Here is an 8,342-nt window from a genome sequence, read left to right on the forward strand (position 1 = left end):
CTGAGTAGCTGGGATTACAGGTACGCACCACCATGCCCAGCTAATGTTTTGTATTTTTAGTAGAGACGGGGTTTCACCATGTTGACCAGGATGGTCTCGATCTCTTGACCTCGTGATCCACCCGCCTCGGCCTCCCAAAGTGCTGGGATTACAGGCTTGAGCCACCGCGCCCGGCCTTAGGAAGCCTTTTCTAACCCCCAAGCCTGAGTTAGATCTTCTCTTTTGAAGCCTTTTCAAATAGCCTGAACGCTATTCACGAGATGCCAGTAGCACTCCCCAATTTGTGACAACCAAAAGTCTCTCCAGACTTTGTCAGGTGTTTCCTAGGGACAAGATTGCTCCTGGTTGAGAACCACTGGTCTAGAGTAATATGAAGCATTGGAGGAGTCGCCTGTGAACATGTGCACATCAGAAATGGTCAGCTCTGTAGAGTCAAGTGAGGGCTCCTTCTTGTTACCTCATGACCTTACCTTCCTTTCATTCTCTTTCTCTGACCCAGACACTTGCTTGGAGTAGGAAGTAACAATGTGACTTCTACAGAAGTGGTGATTATGTCTATGCTGATTAGTTTTTTTTTTTTTTAATTTTTAAAGTAATATTCTCAGTCCTGTAGAACTGGGACTCTTTCCAGGGTTATTTCATGCAGGAAGAATGCCTACTTTCTGAGTGGGAGCCCCTCCTTGAGGTGTTCCACAGCTTCTGTAATCTCTTGAGGACCTGGGGAGTAGCAGGGACCCTTCAGAGAGGGTTGGTTTGCTTAGGGGTGGGGTGGTTCTGAGGAATTATCTTGTAGCTGGCACGGGTGCCAAATAAGACACTTCTTTGGAATCTCCACACATTAACCCTTTTCTTTCGTGCTTGGAAAATATGTGCTGTGCTAACCACACAACAATAGCTCTAGACAGGTCAATGATTGACATTTCTCAAGACAGATTTAATCTACTAAATGCTGCACATAATTTGAAGTCTCAAAATGAATTCCCTCTGCTTCCTAATCTAGAGGAGCCTGAGAAATAAAGCCACAAGAGGATCTTGGAGTGGGTGAATGTATGTCATCACATAACAATGCTGGGAGAATATTTGAAAATCCTCCCTTCAGGGTTCAAGTTGGATGCAGGAAAGGTTGGTTTCCCTCCCTGTATCCCTTCCTGAATCTCCCAGAATATCTGCCATGCCTGGAAAAACCTTCTTGAGTTCATTGTGAACAAGAAAGGCAGCCCATCTAAGAAAACATTGCCTCTTCTGTGTTTAGGGTACTAAGCATCTAATTTTTCACTATGCTTCATGATGAAATACTCATTATAACAAGAAAGGGACCACAGTTTGAAAGTAGAAAACAGGGAAAGGGACAGTGGTCCATATTGGAAGGTGATGAAGGGGGGTAAAAGTGCACTTGATTCTGCCATCATTGAGCATTTATGGGGCTTCCACCATGTTTCAGGCTCTGTGCTAAGCACAGCAGGTGTAGGTAAAAAAGATAATGTTTGGAACTACTACTTAGTGGAAGGAGACAAAAAAGTGAATAGATGACTGCCAACCAGAATGAGAAAGTTAATGACAAGAAAGGGGTGCTGTGGGTACATACAGGGGCACCCTAAGTGAGATGGGGTTAGGGAACGTGTCCCAAAGGAGGTGTCTTATAAGTAGATGAAAGCTAGCCAGGTGAAAGACCTGGGTGATGGGATGGGTAGGAATGGGAATTTCTGGCTGAGGGCAATTTAGAAGCCCAGAGGGAAGAGAGAAGCCATGAACAGGAAGCAATTGAGTCTGGCTGGAGTAGACAAGGTTAAGTGGGATGTGCATGGTGGAATCCATGTAAGGAAGGTGGCTGTTTCGTTTCATGAAGACCAGGAGGCAGCTTGAGGCCAGGTCTGGGGACGCAGATATCCCCACCACTGAAGCCCACCTTAGCCTCTGCAATAACCAGACCCTGGGATCAGGATCAGATAGAAGCGAAGACACCTAGAGTGAGGTTTTGTGTCTTGGCAGGTGGTGGAGTTGAATTTCCTGAACTCTCTGTGTGGGCATAGATGTGTTTAGTCACACTGTGTCTTGAAGGCTGACCTGAACTTACCTCAAGCAGACATTCTGAGGAAATAAGTGGGATTGGCAGGATAACTCATTTTATTAAAAAACGGGGGGTGAGGGGGCTTCTTCCTATCAAAACAGGGGAAGGAATGAATAAACTATTGGTGCTTATTAGAGATAGGCAATGACAAAGCTGGAGTTTCTGTCAACCATCAGCGTATAAGTGGATAGTGCCGGCCTAAATGTGCAGACGTAGGATGCCCCTCCTTGATGCCAGGTGTCACCAGCTCTTCTCCAGCATGCCTGAGTCCATGATCTCACCAGGCTTCTGAAGAGATCCCCGCTCAGCACTCTAAGGTCAGGCTGGGCCACCTTCCCGAGGTGCACCTGCTTCTGCACAGCTGGGTCTCATACAGGCCTGCTCTCCACTCCTCAGGATCCCCCTTGTCACCTGCTGCACAGGACTCCTAACAGAATTCCATCAAATTTCAGAGCCAGAGGGAGCTGGCGGAGCATTTTATTCAACTTCTTCATTTAACAGTCGAGGAAACACAATCTACAGCTGAGAGTGTTGGTAGAAGCCATTATCTGCTCTGGGGGGTGAGTCACAGAGGAAGCCAGGCAGCAATAAGAGAGGCCATAGAACACAGAGATGCTCTGAAAGGAGCAGAGAAGAGCAATTGTGAAAGATGATCCCCAGGTTTCCTGGATCCATTTGTTTTTTTGTTGTGTTTGTTTGTTTTTTGATACAAGGTCTCACTCTGTCACCCAGGCTGGAGTGCAGTGGCTCAAGCCATCGTCCTGCCTCAGCCTCCGGAGTAGCTGGGACTACATGTGCATGCCATCATACCCGGCTCATTTTGTTTATTTTTTGTCAAGACAGGGTGTCACTATATTGCCCAGGCTGGTCTCAAACTCTTGGGCTCAAGTGATCCTCCCACGTCAGTCTCCCAAAGTGCTGGGATTGCAGTGAATTTATTTGTTCTTGAGGTCCAGCTGAGTCCTTGACCTCAGGCTCCATCAGACTCCCCTGTACACTAATTACAAATTATCTTTTTTGCTTATGGTAGCCAAAACCAGCTTTTACCATGTATATCAGTTACTTAACAGATACATGAATCAGAATGCAGGCCTGTAAGAGAAAGGGTGGCTCTCAAACTGAAACTATGAGCACTGGTGCATTAATTTCCTTGGCTGCTGTGAAAAATGACCACAAATGTAGTGGTTAAAACAACGGAAGTTTACTGTTTCACAGTTCGGGAAGCCAGAAGTCTGCAATCAGTATCCCAGGCCCTAATCAGGGTATCAGCAGGGCCCTGCTCACTCCAGATCATTCTCCTTTCAGAAGCTCGAGGGGACAATTCATTCCTTTCCCCTTCCAGCCTCTGGAGGCTGCTGCCATCCCTTTGCTTGTGACTGTATTACTCTAATCTCTGTCTCTGTGGTCATGCTGCCTTCTCATCTTCTGTCTGTACATCAGATTTTCTTCCCCTTCTCTCTTAGAGGGACACTTGTGTTGCATTTAGACCACATGGATAATCCAGGATAATCTTCCCATCTAACTCAAGGTCTTTGATGTAATCACACTGCAAAGACCTTTTTTTTTGGTCAAACAAGGTAACATTCACAGGTTCTAGGATAAGGATGTAGATATATTTTGAGGAGCCATTATTCAGCCTACCACTATTGGGATATTTAAAAAACAAAGTTCCAGTTAAAAAGTGGATTAGCTGTTAGTGGAAGAATAAAAAAGTGAGAACCAATCAGTGGGTCAAATAGAAGGCATCCAGACCTAAAGAACACAAGGATTTGGCTCTCAAAGTTAGTAGATCCCCTTGGAAGATGTGGGTGCATCAGACTATCATGGTCCATCAGCCATGATCACTCAGCTAGCATTTCTTCTTCCGATTTCAAGAAAATTTCTGATGATTTGGCTGCTTATATAGATTCACCTACAGTGACAGAATATGGTGATCTGTACATCAAAGTATCTAGTTTATTAGATCATTTTTTTTTGTTTTTGTTTTTTTTGTGTGTGAGATGGGGTCTTGCTTTGTCGCCAGGCTGGAGTGCAATAGCGTGATCTTGGCTCACTGCAACCTCCACCTCCCAGGTTCAAGCGATTCTTCTGCCTTAGCCTCCCGAGTAGCTGGGATTACAGGCATCTGCCACCACGCCCAGCTAATTTTTTTATTTTTAGTATAGACAGTGTTTCACCAAGTTGGCCAGGCCGGTCTCTATCTCCTGACCTCATGATCTGCCCACCTCAGCCTCCCAAAGTGCTGGGATTACAGGTGTGAGCTACCGCACCTGGCCAATCATTTTATTTCTTAATAAAATTTAAAAATCTAAATTCCGGTTTTTTGTTCATTCATTTCTACAAATTTGGGTAACATATATTAGGGTCTGAGGTGAGGACTGTCTATCCCACAAGTTCAGAAATATAATTTCCCAGCACTCGAATAGTGAATCCATTCACTGTTGAAGGGGGAAGTCAAACTGAGTTTTATTCTCTTGGTCATGATTCCAAATTCCTACTGAAGGTGTCTAATGAGCCAAACTGAAACCAATTTCCCACTATGGAACAATCAACTGTGGCTAGGGAATGACAGGGAATGAGGCCCCTTTGAATGTACTGCTTTTATTTAAGATTTATTTGGGAGGGTTGGGTCCGTTTCCTTAAAAGTTGGAGAATATGGCAAGCAAATCTGCAGTCTGTGTAGTAACTGAACTTTCAGAAGGCATTCTACTTCCAAGTATCACTCGTACCATCTGCTAAATCTTTATAATCGTGTATTTGTATGTATGTTTAGGACTCATAAACTCTAACTTAAAAAATATAGTTTCTCCTCCTTTCAACATATTCTTCTTGGTTCTCATAATTAATCTTTATAAAGTACCTTTGATTTACAATCTATGATGACTATGACTTATATACCATCTCTATGTTTTCAGTCCTATATATGTATCTCCAGTATTTTATTATTTAATATTTTTCTTTAAATCGATTCACTCTATTATGGAGTATATTAATTTAAAAAATAAACTCTCTATCATAAATGCAAAACCGGTACCATGTTTCTTTTTTTCTTTTGAGACGGGGTCTTGCTCTGTCACCCAGGCTGGAGTGCAGTGGCCCAATCTTGGCTCACTGCAACCCTGGCCTCCCGGTTTCAAGCAATTCTCCTGCCTCAGCCTCCTGAGTAGCTGGGATTACAGAAGCGTGCCACCATGCCCAGCTAATTTTTGCATTTTTAGTAGAGATGGGGTTTCACTATGTTGGCCAGGCTGGTCTCAAACTCCTGACCTCAAATGATCCACACAGTTCTGGGATTATAGGCGTAAGCCCCCATGACTGGCCCACTTTTTAAAAATAGAAGGTAATCAAACAAATAAATATAGCAGGATGTTAGAATGAGGTTTCCAACCACATTTTTGAGTGAGGCTTCAATACAATAGGTATATTACCAAATTTCATATGAGACAGGCTCCTCACCTGTGAATTTACAAAGGAATTTGTGCAGAACTTGTTCTGTGATTTTTAGATCTCTTAGCTCAACCAAAGATATTTAAAATAAGTCAGAATGTGAAGACAGAGGAGGATTTGTGGAAGACATTTTAGGAGGGATGTGGTGCTATGCTAGAGACCCAAGTGAGAGGTACTGCCTTCTCCTCAAGCATAGTGCAACCATAAAAACAAAAAAAGCAAAAGAAACCTAGTGCAAGAAGCTTCCTTCAAAGTACAAGGAGAGCTATGGAAGGTGCTCTCTGCACTTAGGGGATATAGGGCAAGGGCACCTGACTCCCACCCAGGAAAATGTAGAAGTGGCTATGTTAGTCTTGGCCTGCCGTCCTAATTGAGTGACCTGAAGGAATTCTTGCTTTCTTCTAGCAAGAAGAAGCTAGAGGAGAATGCTGTATTTTTAAAGGCCATGAAAAAAGTTCTCAGTGACCTCTTGGACTAGACATTATTAGGTACCCTGCACCATGGAATGATGGAAATCTCCATGAAAGTGCCCAGGCAGGGAGTCAGGTTTGACTTTCTGCTTGGCCCAGAGAGCTCTCAGCCACTAGCCAGGATGTATTCTTTGACCTTTACCTCTCTTCCCTCCAGCCTGCCCCTTTCTGTCTCTGAAAGAAGTAAAACTGTTGCTAACAAGTGAAGGAGGAAGTGAGTGAAGAGAGCAGACACCAATGACACTCCCTTTCTGGAAAACAGGCAGCTGTCAAGTAGAAGCTTTGCCAAGGGAATAGGGAGGAAATTGAAGGGTTGACTAATATCTAGGACTTGATATTTAAACTACCAAATTAAGACTCAGTTTGCACATAAAAGTCTGTAAGATTGTCTTTTATCTAAGTGTTAAAAAAAAAAAAAAAAAAAGATACCAGGCTTGCTGGGATATTTTCCAGTGGTAGAAAGAAAGCTTTCCCCACTGGATAAAGTTTAGAGATAACACAGGAAACAGAAAACAAAGTTGGATTTCGACTGTGTCACAGTCACACTTGTTCAATGTACTGCTTCTATAAATATCATGAAAACAAAAAAGTTATACTTTTAAAAGGTAAAATTTTAAAAACCATGACAATCAAGTAATAAATATAATTTACTTTTAAGATGCATACAAAAAATGGCCGCATGATTTAAACGTGTGAAGGACTCCTTGATCTAGGCTTAAGATTGGCCAGTTGGGTGATTGATGTTGGCTTTAAACCTTGAAAGTTCCTTAGTTCAGAGTGAGTGGTGCCCCTGCTTGGTGATGTGACACAGATGGGATACCTTGGCAGTCCACCCCCATTTGGATGCAATCTTAACCTGGGAATGGTAGCCCCGCTGGACTACCAGGGGTGAGGTAATGGGAGCAGTCATTCTTACCATCCCTACTTCTAAAAAGTCATGCCAAAATGTTCAGTACATGAACATCTGAAACATTCATGACAGAATCTGTTAATTTACATTGGTCTATGTAACCGTGTTTCTACCTATTATGCACAATGTATTTTTTCTGTAATACACATCAAAATAAATAATTATTGAAGTTAAAAAAAGGTTCAGCAATATGTGTCCTGACATCATCCTGCATATTATACTCTCCCAGAATCCTCAGGCCTTGTGTTACTTGGCAGATGCTGTCAGTTACTGAGCTCAGCCCACTGCCTCTTTGGAGGATAAAGCCTCGCTTTATGGTTTTCCATTTCTGTCATGTTCTCTGGGGTTCAATCCTCTGAACAGCTTCAAATCCACTCTTTCTTCAGGATTTCTCTTTATCTCCTTTCAGGTTTGTTTTTTATTGTTGTTGTTTTTGAGACAGTGTCTCCCTCTGTTGCTCCACCTCCCAGGTTTAAGCGATTCTCATGCCTCAGCTTCCTGAGTAGCTGGGACCACAGATGCCTGCCACCACGCCTGGCTAATTTCTGTGTTTTAATAGAGACAGGGCTTCACAATGTTAGCCAGGCTGGTCTTGAACTCCTGATCTCAGGTGATCCACCCACATTGGCCTCCCAAAGTGCAGGGGTTACAGGTGCAAGCCACTGCACCTGGCCTCCTTTCAGTTTTATCAATTTTTGCTTTACATAGTTTGCAGCTCTGTTGTTTGGTACAAGCACATTTAGGATTTCTATATGTTATTGGTAGATTGACTCTTTTATTACATAGTGTCCTTCTTTGTCTCTGGTAATTTTCTTTGTTCAGAATCTACTTTATTAATATTGTTAATATTAAGTCTATGTGATTAATATAACCATTTTTGCTTTCCTTTGATTAATGTTTGCATGATATATCTTTTTCCATTCTTTTACTTTCAACCTACCTATATCATTTTATTTAAAGCAAGTGTTTTGCACAGAGCATATAGTTGGGTCATGTTTTTAAAACCAATCTACCAATCTCTTTTAATTAATGAATTTAGGCCATTTGCATTTAATGTAATTGTTCATCTGTTAGGGTCTAATTCTTTATTTTTATTTACTTATTGATAATGAACATAAGCTTTATTACATCAAATAATAAATATATGTAAATATGCAAACAGTGTTAGTCATTTTTAAATATGTTTTGATGAACCTACAGCAAACACAGAACTAAAATCTACACACAATCTTAATACAAAAATAGTCAAGTTTAGTTGGTTACTCTTTCTTCTGTATTTATAACTTGTGCATCTTTAATTTCCAAGTACTGATTGCATTGCAATGCTTAAGTAAAAAAGAAGGTATAGAGAATGTATACTGTATGGCAAACCAGGGACTGGCTACTAAGTAAAGAGTGCTATCAGTATTCATCAAAAATAAAATTCTTTTTTTTTTTTTTTTTTTTT

The 8,342-nt window shown here is 41.8% G+C and overlaps 1 long non-coding RNA gene across 1 annotated transcript in view; it reads right to left on the bottom strand.

Annotated features, from left to right (window-relative positions):
* Positions 1-1,011: 1,011 nt before the first annotated feature.
* LOC108292546 overlaps positions 1,012-8,342 on the bottom strand; it is an 87,926-nt gene continuing 80,595 nt past the window's right edge. The window contains exon 4 of the long non-coding RNA XR_005197558.1: positions 1,012-2,685. This is a non-coding gene — a long non-coding RNA (uncharacterized LOC108292546). The remainder of the gene's footprint in view (positions 2,686-8,342) is intronic.

This window comes from Cebus imitator, unplaced genomic scaffold (genome assembly GCF_001604975.1).
Source record: "Cebus imitator isolate Cc_AM_T3 unplaced genomic scaffold, Cebus_imitator-1.0 Scaffold494, whole genome shotgun sequence".
NCBI lineage: Eukaryota > Metazoa > Chordata > Mammalia > Primates > Cebidae > Cebus > Cebus imitator.